Source organism: Athene cunicularia (genome assembly GCF_003259725.1).
Source record: "Athene cunicularia isolate RWA chromosome 10 unlocalized genomic scaffold, athCun1 chr10_part1, whole genome shotgun sequence".
Classification (NCBI taxonomy): Eukaryota; Metazoa; Chordata; class Aves; order Strigiformes; family Strigidae; genus Athene; species Athene cunicularia.
In genome coordinates this window covers 12,933,824-12,950,390 of record NW_020799112.1, presented here as the reverse complement: position 1 = coordinate 12,950,390, position 16,567 = coordinate 12,933,824, and the positions used below count along the sequence as shown (strand labels likewise).

Sequence of the window (16,567 nt, the reverse complement as noted above, 5' to 3'; positions counted from 1 at the left end):
TGAGGTCTTTGGATTTCTCAGAACAGCTGAAAAATGGAATAACTTTTTCATAAATAAATTCAAAATTCATGTGTTTTCCCCTTGACAAGGTACAAAATGTAATAATTTTTTTTTCTACTGTTTACATGATATTTTTGTAAGTGCTTGAATTATTTCTGTTCCACATCCATTTCTTTTCATTTTTCCTTTTTGTTACTTTAGTTGAATAAGTGAATGATATCCAGAATTTCAGTTTGGTTTGGAAAAGCTTTAACAGCAGAAAGAAAAATGAAACTAACTCAACCACTTTAGAGAGCTTCAATTTTCCTTTGTTCGCTTCTGTAACTTGTCCAGAATTAAAGATTTGGAAGAGTTAGTTTGAAAATAGGAAAAACAGGGAGAAGAAGGATGAGGAGTGCAAAATGAGGAGAAAGAAAAGTGATGGGAAAAATCCAAACCACTACTCATTCTCTTAGAGGGGGGGAAAAATAAGGAAAGAGGTGTTTAATATTTATTTCAGACAAAAGATAGCAATAGGAAAATCTGAAAAGAAGCTTTTGGTTTATTCTCTTCTTGTCGATGATAACAACAATTTCCCTGTCAGCAACTGTCTAATTGACTAATACAGTTAAACATGTGGCAACTATTTTCAACTGTATTTAGCTAAGTCTGGCGCTGTATTTCAGACATAAGGAAGGCTTCCAATGCCCGATAGCTGTCTGGTTTTTCCAGCTTTACTATGGGATCTAACTGAAGGCTATTAGGTGCAATGGTTTTCACTTAGTTCAGAAAGTGACAACATTTGTATCTAAGTATGTTTTAGGAAAATACGAAGGTCTGAATCTGTGTCATACAATTCGTTTTGACTGTCAGCTTCTGCAAGGACTCCCTCTTGGTATCCCAGTCAAAAAGGTGCCCCAAAATCAACCATCTTCAAAGCTGCTTCATAGAGTGGTAAAACTAATAAGAGCTTGTATTTCAGCAGCTGGACACCCTGAGGGCAAACTGAAAGCAATCAGAACCAGAAACTCCAGTTAGTGTTTTCTTCCTCCATGGGACAACTTTGGGTGATGTGAGGATGCTCCCCACCTTTGTGCTAGATGCAAATGTTGACTGTCATTTGACTTAACAGGCTATAAAGCAGTGGAGACCATCACAAGCTGCATATTAACTGGTGACTATAAAATTTAAAGGACCTTGTTTCTATCTGACACCTCAGATAGAAACTTAATTTGCAATGGGTCAAAAATAAACATTTAAAGACTGAGAGAAGAATACATTATTATCTCCCCAGCAATTCCAAACACCAAAACATTTAATCACAAACTTAATGTTAAGGGATTTGAAATCTCTGGAACCAGTCTTGGGTTTATAATTAGGCATATAGCACAGTGCTCCCCTAGAAAAAAAAATCTGACCATTTCACCCCTCTTATTCTTTTTTTTTAAAATGACTCTTTTTAGCTTTAAAATCTATAGTGACACAATCACATTTGTGATCAAGTATCTTCTTGCCGTAAGATTTTTTTTCTTCACTGATTCATATGCTGCAGTATATATAGCCCATATATAATGCTGTCTGTAGAGGATCCATTAATGGACTGAGGCCATTCAATGCTTTTTTTTTTTTTTTTTTTTCCCAAGCCATCAAATCATTCTGTAGTTATTCTGGGAAAGAAGAAAAAAAAAAAACAGCTAGAATGAAATATCAGAGGTGGGTACCAACTTACATGATTGTGAAGAACAATATGTGAAAAATGTTGTGATCACCACAGATGAAAAAACTTTGAGATTAAATTGGTCTTTCACAGTAATATCAGTTTGCTTCATCAACAACAACGTATTTGGACAATGCACCAGTGTCATTGACTTTCACCATTTTAAAGGCCTTTAATACTGATTACTGCACAGTGAACAAAAGCTTTTCTTGTGAGAAGTCTGAAAAGGTTGATTATATGTACATTACAGCTGAAAATGGATCAGACAAGTAGTAAGTTATGAAAGTATGAACACAAGAGAATAAAACCATTCACTGGGCTTGAATTACTTTAGTTTATCTTCTTAGGCTGAATTGTGGCTGTGGTCTTTTGCAACTCAAATAAAAAGCATAGATCAAGATGAGATAAAGATAACTGAGTATTGCCAGCATTAGGCAATAAAATCAGTAGCTGGAATTGAAGAAAACTTTGATAACCACACAGAAAAATTTTCAAAAGTTACAGTAATACAGGCAGAAGTCCTCTGTAGCTGCTACAGCCAAGTAAATTAGGCATGAACACAATAAAAAGATACAAGCATTTGCTCTTACATTTCTTTATAAAGATGTTTGAACTGAAATTATTCTGGCCAGCTGAAGGGTCTCTGATGTTCCAGTTAAACATGTTTTGAAAGCTTCCAAGAGATGAGAGTGATTAACAACTTTCATATTAGGGTCCACAAAGGAGGGTAAAATTCATTCAAATTTCAAAGTTCTGCTTTACAGGGTTGGGGGGCAGGAAATACATTTTTTTGAAGCAGTTTGTTTCTCGAAAGAATTTTCCAAGATGCTTTAGAACCATGTTTCTTTCAATATCTTGTGAAGAAAATTAAGTTTTCATTCCTTTATACTTGTTTTAACATGAAAGAGACAACACAGCCATCACTGGAAGAATATCAGAATTCATGTTGGTAGCAAGAGCTCACACCTCAGGAGGAGCACAGTCTGGTCTGCAAGGCTGAGTAGAGTTTGCAGATTGAGCAGTCAGGAAAAAAAATCCAATCATTTTTCTCTAAAAAACACATTTTTGCTGTAAAAGTCACAATAGAAAAAGAGGGAAGCAACAGTGTTATACCTGTGAAACAAAGCTCACACTTTTTAGAACAAAATATCCTAAATTAAATTTTAGCCACTACGTTAAAGGGTCATTTCCAAAAGATGAAAGTACATTCTGTGGCAGTGTAAAAGGATAATAGAGGGCAAAAAAGAATTACAACACACTAGTATTACTGAAAAAAAGAGCATGAGTTGTGATATCCATGAAATGTTAAATTTTCCGCTATTCACAAGGCTCTGCATTCTTAATATCTGTAAAGAATGGTCATCTCAGTTGCTAAAATATAACCCAAACGCTCAAGCCACAGGGCTAAAATACTCTAAAGTAGCCACTACATCCAGCTGATTCTGCCATTTAGCACTTCTCCTGTAACATCAGTGGTGTAACCTTAGTCCCCAAAAATTGGAGGGCAAGTTATGCCATTGACCTCAGTCTGATCTGGCTCTAGGACACGCAACCGTGCAGTCCCTTGGGGCTACGAGCTATGGGGAAACTCCAGGGCTCTGGAAGATGGAAACAGCCCCAGATGCCTCAGCTGGAGGGTAAAGCCAGAGCTGAAACCTCTCCCTTACTTCAGGAGCCTGAAGCGGTGGGACCAGGTTTCCAATTTGTCCCAGCTTAGGCACACAAAAAAGAGAGAAATCCCCAATCAGTGCCCACCCGGTGAACCACTGAAGGGTGCTAGATGCAGCTTCATACACAAATAGCTCAGGTACACACTGGCTTCCCGGTGCTTACGTATGCTACGTGCAGCCTATTGTACAGAGAAATTCACGTGTGCATGTGTTTAGACACATTGCTTAGACACCGGACAACCTTGTATTAAATATTGCAGGATATGTGAGAACCCTCATGCTTTTTCACTAGAAATCACACGCTCCCATGTGCACATATATACCTACACATGTGCATACATTTTCATGCAACAACTGTCTTCTCAGCTACAAGCAAAACCTTGCTAACTGATGTTTGTTAAAATTAACATTTTTGCCAGTCAGAATTAGTCACACATGAAGCATCCTGAGCTTCAAGTAGGCTGTCTTAATTAAAGTTTTATCTGTCACTTAATGGAAGAATTATTATCAATTTTGATCACACTGCTTTTCTTTCAGATAACAGGAGTGTTACATCAGTCTTTCTGAATTTCTTTCTGATTTCACACACAGGCTGATTTATTTTACAGCGTTTTTACTGCATCCTAGGTCGTCTCAGACACAATGCTCTCACCCCACATACCACACAAGTCACACAAACAGGTGAACCCACAAAAGGAAATGGTGCTGCACATGCCAGATATTTTCATGAAATGTAATACCAGTTGCACAGCTTTGCTTTCCCTGCTTAAGACATTTTCAATTGCTAAAGGACATGAGTACCCCTTCTAGGGACAAAAGAAGGTTAATTTTTATTTTTTTTTTAATCAAACAATAGTTCAGTAACACTGATTTCTCTAAAGTATGGTCTATTGCCCTTATGCAAATTTGGAAAAACAGCACTGACATGAATGGAATTAAATCTGGAGTCATTCAAGAGCAGCTGAGATCCAAATTCCCAGGTCAGTAACATTTTGTTCCAGATTGCAAAACTTCTTGTTAGAACACAAACGTTCTTTTTATGAGAAGAGTTTAAATGAGTTGTTAGTGACGTCTTCACAGAGAGAGATGGAGAATTTATTTGTACTTTACAAAGAACCTCTTCCTCTCTTTAGAAGCACCAGTTGTTTTAATTTAAACTCAAATTAAAAGTTTCTTGCCCTGAGTCTGGTGTTGGAGACATAACTGTACATCATCTCTTTATCAATGTAGGAGTGCAATGGCATAAAGACCAATCACTCAAGTGAGACATAGCCTTGTATTGTTTTCCTCAGATTGCTAAAATTAATCCAGATTTACCCCCCACTCATCGGTAAGGGACAGTTAGTGCCCAATTCTTTCTTCATAACTGGGGAGCTGATCCAAATTCCAGGGAAGACAAGCCACTCTGTATATTTTAGTTGAAAAGAGTGGATTGGTAAATCAAAATCCCCCTTTTTCCAAACAGTCACAAATTCGTAAAGCCAAATCAAGTGACAATATGTCCCAGAAACTACATTGTCAACCAATACAGTGGCATAAATGAAGAATTATTTGGTGGCTCTTCTAAGCAATTCTTTTTCTCTCAAGAAAAATAAAAACAAAAACCACATAGCAGCCAATCTTCCTCTTGTGCCACACTGACGTCAGTAAACAGAGAAATCTACAGAATTCTCTTTAAAGTATTTTGGCCACATGCAGTGGAGCTTTAATAGGATCAGTCCTTTCCTGACAGGTCACAGTACGTTGACTAAGTTTAGTTACACTTTATGATTTCAAAGGCTTATTCCCAAAAGATATCCCCCTCTCCCTTCTTTTTTTTTTAAGAGTGCAGTGATCAAAGTGCTTTTAAAAATGCTATTCATGACTACTTTGAGTTAGAAAATGAAACCTAATGCGATTCCAAGCAGAATTTCATTTTAAGTGATACAGAAATTTCACATGACTGTTCAGCTTCCACCATTCAACAACTATAGGTAATAAACAATTGGTTATTTACCGTTACTTATCAAACTGAAGTTTAATATGTGAATAGTTCCATCAGCATGAAATGATACCACACACATGCCAAAAACAGTATGTGCTCAAGAACTTTAGACCAGCAAAAGGGTGTTGGGTACTCTGCAGAATTAAGCCAACATGATACAAGTGAAAGAGCCGTCTTCTTTGGTTTAATTACTATAATTTTATTCAAGCTTTGAGTTGTATGAAGAAAAGTTTTTAAAACTGGCAAGTTTAATTATTGTATGTGAAAGAGAGAAAGAGGAATATTTCCACCAATTTCACAGGCTACCTCAAGCATGTAACACTCAATACAGCCATATATATACAGGACTCCACATAGATGACTTCAGTCTCCACACCAAGTTCATATTTTGATGGTATTATCTAAAATACCCACCCAATGCAAACTGCATGTTTACCTTGGAAGGAAGCTGTTTCTGCCAGGATTTAAACACACTGTTCCCGGGGATTGCATGTTTTCCACGCTTTATGCTCAGACTACCAAACTTCCTGCACCGGCATTCATTACATGGTCCAGTAGGAGTTAAGAGCAATTTACCTCCCCCCCAAAAAAACAGATTTTTGTTCATTTCACCACTTTTTATGAAATATAGGGCTTCTCCAGGGGGCCAACTTCTGTTTATAAGTAGTAGTATATAACAACGTAATATTCCGGGCACAGTGACTGCAAAGGTACACTCATCACATACAAAAGGTTGTTACCAGAAAACATTGTCATTCCTTTGTTATCCTTGGAAAAATGAAGGGGAAAACCTTGTTAACTGTTACAGCAGAGAGTGGAGAACCGCTCGCATTTGTGCCGCTGATTCTCCTCAGTTTGGAGGCTGGGAAGTTAATGTATTCAACTCCTTTTTAACACCAGTCTTCCCTTGCTGTTATTCATACAACTTAACTCCAGCTGCCTCCTCCTCATCCCTCCTGCTTTGCCTCATGCTTCTCAAAAGGCATTTCTCTGCATGGCACATCAGAAACTAAAAATCTAAGTTGCTATCTTACTTCCAAACCGAGCTGTTGTTAGCATTAAACCTACACAATGCTTTACAATATAATCCATTTACAGGGTGTCTTATCATGCAAATAACTCAAGGTGCCTCACAATAAAATAAAAAGGACGAGAGGAATAAACCTCAGCCATTGGAACACACAAAAAAGAAACCTTGAAATTTACTTTTAAACACACTAATGGCTCTTTTCTCCCAGTGAGGCATGAAGAGGGACAGGGCAGAGGATTTGACCAAGGAATTCCTATTAGCATTTGATGGGACTTAAATGTGGAAATCCACCCCAAGATCACTGGGAGACTAAACTCCTTAAAAGGAGAAACTTCCCTGATATTTTGGAGAGAAGATTCATAAAGGCACGAGCATTAGAGAAAAGCTTGGTCACCAAAACATCATCTTCCTGGCTTAGTTCTAAAGTGTAAGGCCTGAATCATCTGGCTTAGGGGCAGGAGTCATAAAAGATCCCTGTAACACAGAAGCAGAAACACTATTTAAAAGAAAGAATGGCTTTGGCCAGGGCTTACGTCTGACTCATTTCCAAAAAGGGTCCTGTTTTAAATTATTGTACCATGATCAGTGTAGAAATAGCAAGTTAAAGGTACTTTCCCCCTTCCTTCTTAATTTGTTTTAGTTTTCCATAGTCCTTCCTTAGACTGTTATAAACTGCTCTTTGGCAGGGATGGATCGGTAGTTCCCTCCCTCTCCTTTGCTCCCCTGGGTTGGAGCGTGATGCAGTCAGTGGCACTAAGCAGATTGGCTGTCCCAGGAGCAGAGCAGGAGGAACAGGACCAAACCACACTTCAGACTGGTGTTCTCCCTCTGTCACTGAAGGCAGTGCCAGCTCACATCATGGCCATATTATTCCCCTGGTCAAACCAAACGAGCTTTACCAAAATGACAACCAGAGAATGGGGCAAAGCAAATATGCCTATTCCTCACTTAGGCACAGGAGTGGCAGTAGATGCCACACGCTTTGTATGGCACCCAGAAATAAAACCTCTGTAGGAGAAGCAACAATTTGAGTCACTATTTTCCACTCCTTAGAGCCCAAATTTTAATATAGTAAAAATGTCAAATACTAGAGATATAACCCAGCACTAGGAATAAACGTGTGAATGTGCCAGCTCTCCTAGCAGATTATCTAATGCAACTCTTGCCCACATCAAATTCAAGCATTTAGCCCTCTGTCTACAACCCAGCTGGAGACTGTGGATGAAATCAGATTGAGGAGCAGAAAGACTTGTTGTACCAAATTCGGGCTGTTGAAGAATCTCTGACTTACAGTGATAGAGTACAGGTTTAAAATGATCAGAGGTGGAGCTTTATTAGTCAAATATTATCCAACATTGGCCAAACACTTCATCAGGATGCGGCACTGGCCTACTGTTCTTTGATCTAAATAGACACATTCAAGATATTCCCTTTACTTTCTCTTCACCGCTGACCAGATGTACACGTAGGTTCAAATTCAAAATATTTAGTGGGTGTTCAGCTTTGGGACACTCAGGAACAGAATAAAGAGGACTGGAGCAACTCAAGCATCAGTAGATAACTACCACCATAGAATGAAAAGCCTGTGGATATCCCGGCAGAGTTGAACATTTCTTCTCGCTTCCAAAAAAAACATTTCTGGTATGCAAAAATTTTATTTTAATTAGTGGGCATTAACACAGAATCAGAACCATAATACAGCTAGCATCCATCTATCACATTCTAATTTTACTGAAGAATGTTTAACCTATCTCCATATCTATCTAGCTGCTATTTTAGAATATTATTATTATGCCCCAACATTTGCTCTGCTTCTGGAGTTCATTGCAGCCAGCCTTGCCTACAAGCTAGCTTAAGTCTACAGCCAAATAAGCAGAAATCTAAATTTTAATTTTACATTTTTAAGACTGCTTCTTTTCTTTCAGGGTCACAATAGCCATGGTTTCTATGTTGCTCTGAACACTGGCTCTACTCAGATTTGATTAATCTTTTTCTTAGGGACACCCACTTCTACATTCATTCCCACTGATTTAAATCCAGAGTGATACTTAAATAGTGAATGATATTCCACATTTCTAAATGCTATCAGACTGTTGCCTGTGGCCCGGGCTATGAAGTAATGAACTCCTAAAGCTGCTTTAAGAAATAAAAGACTAAAGTAAAAATGCAATTTAAATTGGAAAGCACTGTGTTGTTTGACTCCTCTTGCTTCAAAGTAAAAAGACCAATTTATTTGCCATTTGAAGAGGATGAAAGCCTTTCTGAGACACTATTCCCCCTTCATCTATCATATATTGCTGGACATGTATGGCACCCATGGTCTGTGAGAGCCCTTCCTTGGGGATCATAGCTAATTTCAGAAGAGACAGAGGGATATGCATCATCTGCCTTTCCAGGATCAGAATCAGGTCTGTCTTGGTAAGCTAAGCTTTAGCTTGGAGAGAGTTTTTATGGCCGAGTTATAAAAACCCTGGAAACAGGGGAGTTTATGATAGAACCACTGACAGACCCTTAACTATAGCAGTATTCATGGTTACCACTACAAGACATGCATTATGTTGGAGGGCAGTAAAGTTAAACCTGCCCATAGGGCATTCTGAAATGTTAACTGCCGGTGCATATAGTAAGATTTTTAGCACAGGTGTACTCTCCAAATAAACTTGGCTTCTAGAAGCCTCCTCCTTTTCAAAAAAGGAAAGGAAAAAGAGAAAGGTTTTCATCTATGGCACTGAAAACATTTCTATAGTTGTGAACAACTACATTTGATTAAAATCTGTCAGATTTATCTTCTTAGCAGGAGGGAAGAAATATGTGTTTTCCTCCAAAAGGAAATCAATGTGTCTTTATGATAGATGCAGAGTGAAAACGGGGATGGTGTCACTTTAAATAGTGAGGGAGGAAGGATGAGTAACCCACTGGATATTACCATTAGCTGCTGGCATAATTGTTGTGAGGCAATGCCCCCATTCAGATCTTATATTCTACATTTACAGGACTGTTTTATGGTCACTGACCCAGCAGTTATTACTCAGACTCTTAAGGCACAACATCTTCAGTGCAGAGACACTCTGGTTTTTTGTTCTTTTCACATTTCTTAATTATCACACTTAGTAAAATCTCAGGAAAAAAGTTCTTGGCTTTTTTGCTGACATTATTAGTGCTTGAGTCCAACTAGCTTCTTTAAAACAGCAGAGTAATAGCAAAATAATTTTACTCGAAATAACACAGAATTTGAAAACTGCTTACAGCATGCTGGTTGATTTAATGGCCAAAACAAATATTCCCATTGAGATAACGTATCACAAAAATTCAAAAAAATATATTTATTGAAAGAGTAAAATAGAAACTGATTAAAAACAGTAACCTAATGCCCTTATCGAACTATCTGACCATCACAAATGCATTATCAGCTTGGATTACAGCATTATCCAGATTTAACAAACAAAACGGTTTAAAGAAATGTGCATATAAATACGCTGCCCCTATCCTGGAAAGCTTAGAAGCTAAACAGAGGAGAAGGAAGAAATAATGATTGCACCTCTGCACAACTGCACCACAGAAAGATGAAACAACTTGCTCAGTAAGACAGATTTTTGGCAGAGAAGGAGTATAACCTGGATATTCTGAATGCCAGACCACGGTCCTAAGTAGAAAACCACACTCTCCTTTTGAAATTATCTTAAATTTAACTAAGGAAAACCACCACAGTTTTTAATGCCAAGTGATACTCAGCACCATTCCTTGCTCTGTACAAACCCTTTTAATAAAGTTCTATTGTGGGAATCAGCAAATGCACGTGCATCTCCAGGAGGGGTACACAGATTTTTAAAAAGATTTTGAGAAGGTTTCACAGCAAAGGCCCTTAAACTCAGCTATTATAAGATGAGATGGTTACAAGAATAAATGCCCAGTTTTCAGACTGGGGAGAGAGGTTTTGATCGGAGTCCCACCAGGAGTCTGTTACCAACTATGCTGATCATATATGGACAAATGATAGAGAAATATCCCAAGACTATCCAAGCTAAAAGATCTCACTGTACTACATGTCAGGGTATTAGAAAAACAGGAGAAATTCAGTGTCACTGGGTGGAGAGCAATGCAAGTACAATACAGACACACACAGGCTCTAGGCACATCTATGCCAGAAAGATCTCAGTGATTGTGAATAATTTACTGTAAAGCATCAATTCAGTGCTTCACAAAAGGGAAAATAAGATACAAGAACATGAGTAGAGAATGAAAACCCTGAAAATATCCTAATGCCATGTATAAAACCCTGGTAGTTCTGGTCATTCTGACTCAAAATAGATACAGAAGACTATAACGTCTTGCTGCCTTCTTTCAAGTAAAGAATACCTGAAAAAAAAAGAAAGAGGGGACATGATATCTAGCCTATAAAATCTGGAACGGAGTAGAAAAGGTAAGGAGAGAATGATTATTCACTATTTTTCATAATACAATATATAGCACCCATCACAAGAAAGCATTTTTCTCCTCAGCACAAACTAAATGATTGAACTCATTTTCATAGATGTTGCAGAGAACAAAAGTATATATGAATTTAAAAAAACATGAAACTTCACTGAGTAATATTAACCATCAGTTCTAGATGTCTTTTAACTGCTGATTATGAAACTGGGAGGGTACAGAGCCATCCTTCTAGCAATCTTTCCCTAAGCATTTGTCACAGACTCTGCTTGGGTCCGGTTTTGTTTTGGTTTGACCCAACCTGAAATTTACAGTATAACGAACTATATTATGATGATTTTCACATAGTACATAAAACTGTGTTAATGAAATCTGTAGATGACGGGAAGAATTATTACGGTAGCAAATGATGGGAGATTCTGAGTCAGAGCAGTCTGTTATTCTGCATTTATTGTAATGTAGCTAATTACAGCAAAAGTCAGGGAACAAGGTTACTTTTACAGAATGGGAAATTGTCTCAAAACAGTTGAACCTGAAGGATTTAATCTCCACCCCTACTTAATGCTATAGCATAAAGAGGCTAAAACCCTCTGGAGTCCAGAGCTAGTGTAAAAAAAGATCTAAGTGGAAACAAGGAAACGATCTTGTTTCTGACAAAAAGCACTGGTAAGATAAATCTATAGATAGCTGGGTCCAACTCTACTTTCAAAACAGAGACAAATACTGAAGTAAAACCATAGGAGATTAAAATAATCTAGGTACTAGAAACAAGCACTACGGTGCAACATATAAACTCAGCTTCTGCAGTTGAACAAAAAAGGAAGGAGGAGGACTTGATTTCTAAGCAGTGGTACCCATACGCAGGGAGAATATTGGATAACGTGGGGCATTTGACCTTGCTGCCAACAACATGACAAGATGCAAAAGTGGAAACAGAAGTTACAGAAACTCAGCTTTGAAGTAAGATGCGGTTTCCCAGTACTGACAACTGCTAAACTTTGAGCTTGAAGTCTTTAAGGCGAAATGTGCTTTCTAAAAAGAAAAAAAAAAAAAAAACAAAACACAAAAGGTTCTACTGTAGCTCTTGGGAGAAAGTCTTCAATCTGTAGATACAACAGCGTAGCTGAAGATAAACATAATTGAAGGGTGTTTATCCACTTTAATTGAGACAACACCTTCATGGTCTGACTTGGAATAACCAGCAATTTATGCACACTCATATTTGAGAGGATATGGGGAAAAGAAGGACGCTTATGCAAGTGAGGGAAGTGTATTGCCAGCCTCAGTATCCATAGACCAAAGTCCTCCTCTTAGTACTCTGTGAATCTGAGGCCTTGCCTTGTCTTCTTTTATTACCCCTGTGGCTCAACATTAAGAAAATATTCATGCTTGAGTCCTGGGCTTTAGACAGGTGTTTGCAATATCAAGAATAATTCTCACACCTTGGTGATATAATTCCACTTCTGGTTTTGCTTTATTCCAGTATTTTTTCCCTCAGCTACATCAAAGATTTTGCAATGTTAGGCATGAGATGATGAAGAGGTGCTCAAAAATTTCAGAGGCAATGGAGAGATCTCGCAGGCAGTAGCTGGTGACTGTTCTTTTCATGCTCAGGATCATACAGATCAGCAGTTTCAAATCTGAGAAAGAAATTAATCCCAGATCAGATTATCAGGGACAGTGAGGGAATTCTTACTGTGTGGGATTACCTGGATATATTTCAGCCAGCTCCTCTAGACATTAGTGCTACCTTGCTATGACCTATTCTCTGCCTACACTTAATATTTGGACAACAAGAAAGGGCAGAGCAGAGGGAAAAAAATTGTAGAGAGTTTTAAATAGGTTGCAATCTCTAGTCTTATCATAGGTAATTTGTAGTATTTAATAGCCCTGATATACAGGAGGTCACATGAAATCATTTAGAAGTACTGTCTGGATTCAATTTCTAAGAATGTATTAATCTCTGCCTGGCACAGGAAAGATAATGGCATTTCCTTCAGTGAGCCTCAGTCAGTGCCAAGAGCAGGAGAGTCCGACTGTCATCAGATCAGCCAGTGAAAACAAGAGGGGTATTTGGTTGTTTATTTATTGAGTCATTCCAGCTTGATATTGGCTTTATGCCAATGCATATAAGTTCAGAGATAAAGAGTTATTCCTAATGATAGCAGGACAATCCGTTTCTCCCCACTACAACACAGAAATCTAGCACTAAATTAAATCCCATCCCAAATATGCAGGTAACCTGAACCTCGCCTTTCACAAGGGAGAAAAGGTTCAGAAGACAAGCTGGGACAAATCCAGAGAAGGGTCATAAAGATGCAACGAGCCAGATCTCTGCATAAAAGTTTTGCTGTCTTTCAACAGGCCAGCACAGATTTGAACTTGGAAAGGTCCAAAGGAAACTATTTAAACCCGGGTCCCAGAATGCAAAGTGAGGTAGTGGGATTGCTCAGGAGCCTGAAGTAGCATTTTTTATAGAGCAAACAATATAAAGTAAATAAGGGAGAATGACAACCCTCTGTGTACTCTAAAAGAAAACTAAAAGTCCCACTGGTGTGCTCTGCTTGTCAGAGAGTACAGGAGCAAAAGCAGAATGCAGGTGTGTTAAAAGGCTCTAGCCCGGAAAAACTTTCTTTTTCTACTTCTTTAAAGCAATGAAATGGTTCAACAACCTTCTGAGAAGGTGAAAAATCTTGCCTGTCTACATTTGTAAGAGAAGCCTGAATTACCTGCCTTTCCCTTTAAGCATTTTCAGATACAAATCAAACACAGATGGCCCATTATGTTTATGACCTCACTGTCAATTGCTCTAGATAGTGCATGCATTAATTATTGAAATATTTTCATAGTATACAACTTTTTAGTGTTCACATTGTCACAGATAATTTCAACTTTCTGATTAGGAGAAATAAACAGTGTTATTTATGAGAATTAATCTCTCAAATGCCATAAAAGCCACAGATATACCGGTCTTTTTTTTTTCTTTTTTTTCTTTTTTTTTTTTTTTTTTTTAATAATGAATCCAGGCTTAAAAAAAAAAAAAATCAAAAAAACCTGGCCTCAGTCCTGAAAGTCAACATTATGTTAACATTCCCTGCGATACATAAATGATGCCAAAACCTATTACAATTGCAGTAAATTTTGATTACCAGAGTTGTTTGTTATTTATGTCTAGAAGATAAAGATAATATTGGGAATAGCCTTCTTCTTTTCTGTGTATAAATTACTTCCATAAAATATTGTGTTTTTTAAACAGTAAAAAAACTTGATTGAGGTTTCAAATTGTTATGTCTTATTCTGCTTCAGGAAAACCACCTTTGGCAAGTGAGCAGTCAGTAGCATTTCTTTAATTCTCATTTACTTTCATTAGTAAAAAGGGCAACTCTAGACCAAGTCCAGAAAAGTCCACACAGTAGCAAACATCTCCTAGGAGTGACAAAGTAATCATTTTCAGAATAAGATCCTCAAAAACACCAGTTTCCCCAGAAAAAAAAAAAACATAGACTGAGAGATAAGGCATTCTCCCAGAGGTAAGACAAATTTACACTCTGGTGAGTAAAGAGGAATAAACCCAAACCTCCACTTCCTTGGGGATATAGAGGATAAAATCTGGGGAACGGACCTTCTGCCAGATGTGTTTTGGGGAGTACCTCGAGAGTCAACTGCAGACTCCTTGACATCAGACCAGGATGTCCCACATGTGAAAAGCACCAGCCCCAGGCACAAGCTCTGCCCTGCCCACTCATCACTGGATCCACATGCTGGATTCCTTCCAAAATAAAAAAAAAAAAAAAAAAAAAAAAAGGTCAACCTTCAGTTCCTAGAGTATTTTTCTCTTCCCAAAAATATAGATTCATATTGTGAGAAACTTTTCTAAGTAGGATCTGTCTTCCTCCAGCAGGAAAGCATAGAAATTTTTATTCCAGTGGCTAATTAAAAAAAAAAAAAAAAACAAAAAAACACCACAAAACCAGCAGATCACCTTTAAGGTTGAAAGAGGTTTATCTCTATCTAGAAAAAAAAAAAAAAACCTGCAGCTTCTTTTACTTATACTTTTATTGCCTTAACATTTCTGCAAGACAAAACTAAAAAGGGAACCCCAAATTTATGGGGTGAAAAATTAAAAGAGTTAATCCCTCCTAGAACATTCCAGATGAGCAAACAGAAAACATTCCTTTTTAATATTACTATTTTCAGCAAAACCCTCCAATAAGCTGATGCCATCTATAACAGCAAAAGTAGAATGAGAGGGGGGAAGGAAGAGAAAGAAACATCTCATGGAAGTAGCCCAAGGGAGAAATAAGTTCATGACTAGCACATTTACACCTTTCTTGATTTATTTAAGGTACAAGAATAGTGTAATATGACCTGTTTGCTTCCCTAACAAGCATTTATATTTGCAGCAGATCAAGTCCAGACCCACTTCTTGTGTCACAGGCACCTCTCACAGCCCTATAGAAGACCAAGAGCACAGACCAAAGATCCCTACAGCTTCCCAGAAGCAGGGGGGAAGGGAGATGGGGGTGGTAAAGGAGAAGAAAAAAAAATCACTATTTTTTAAGCAAATTTTGTACTAAAGCAGCAGTATCACCTTTAGCTAAAATCACCCAACTTCACATGCAGTCACCATGTTTGATTTTTCTAGTTAAGTGGGATTTAGCTTTTTATGGAGCCAATGTATTCACCCCACCCCAAGGAAGAGCCACACCAAACAGTGGAATGGTTTTGGGGTACTTCCATGAAACCCTGCCAAACAAATAATTCCCATCCGCTCATGTCACTCTTCTGAAAGACACACTATCTGCTGCAGATGCCCTGATAGCTGAAATAACCAAAAAAGAGAAATAGCCGGCAAATAAAAGACTCAATTTTCCAAGACACCCCTTGTCTCATAAGATGGAGACTTCTAAGGTCCCAGCATTCCTCTGGGCCAATTTACATCCCAGGTCCCAACTGACTATAAATTCAGTGCAAACTGGGGTTTCCTATGTGTTGCAAAAGGGAGCTGGGGAGGAAAGGAGAGGTTTTCTTCTACGTAGGAGCTGTTCTGAACCTGAAGGAAAGAAAGGTGTTTTCTATGGCTTTGTTTCTCTGCGAAGCTGCTCTTAATCCACCTTGCTTACTTTATTTATTCTGGAATTCTTAGCACTAAGGTTTTCCTAGAGCTGAGAAACAGAACACGAGGTGTCTTAATTTGTTGGGTTTTTTCAGTATAGAACTGTTAAGGTTTTTCTATAGCTTGAAGGACTAAAGCTCACGTTTGTGATCATTTCAAATGGATAGTGTCTATCAACTCTTCCAGGACTAGTGCTTATGAGAGGTAGTAAATATGAACTCTTTCTTTTTATTTCCTTTTTTTTTTTTTTCTGTTTCTAAATAGAAAGCAGAGGTCAGGTTAAGCTTTTGTTCTCCTAAACAACTAAGTGTATTGTTTAACTACAGCAAACCTTTACTGATTTTTTTCTTATATACTGTGAAGAAAAGTCAATGTTCAGAAAAGGACATATCCTACTGAAACATGTTTGGGACTGGTGGAGGCGGTCTGGCTGTGCAAACAGATCTTCAGGGATTTATGATGATCAGTTTTTCAAGCATTAGGAAAGCCTGAGAGCACATTATTTTTAAATGAGTTTTATATTTAGTGCTATACCCACCATTCTTTCAGTTCTAATTTTAGAGGGCAGGGGACAACTCTGTCACTATTGTAGCCTTGTCTAAATTTAATATAGTTGAGCAGCTGATGATTATCAGAGAGATTG

The 16,567-nt window shown here is 37.9% G+C and overlaps 1 long non-coding RNA gene across 3 annotated transcripts in view; it reads right to left on the bottom strand.

Moving 5' to 3' along the window:
• Positions 1-627: 627 nt before the first annotated feature.
• Positions 628-16,567, bottom strand: part of LOC113483911 — a 28,091-nt gene continuing 12,151 nt past the window's right edge. For 2 of the 3 annotated variants that reach the window (XR_003399135.1, XR_003399137.1), the window contains 2 exons: positions 14,459-14,577; positions 628-1,646 (listed from right to left, as the gene is read on the bottom strand). This is a non-coding gene — a long non-coding RNA (uncharacterized LOC113483911). Of the gene's footprint in view, positions 1,647-12,328; positions 12,449-14,458; positions 14,578-16,567 lie in introns of those variants that run through there. The other variant, XR_003399136.1, reaches the window with a different exon arrangement.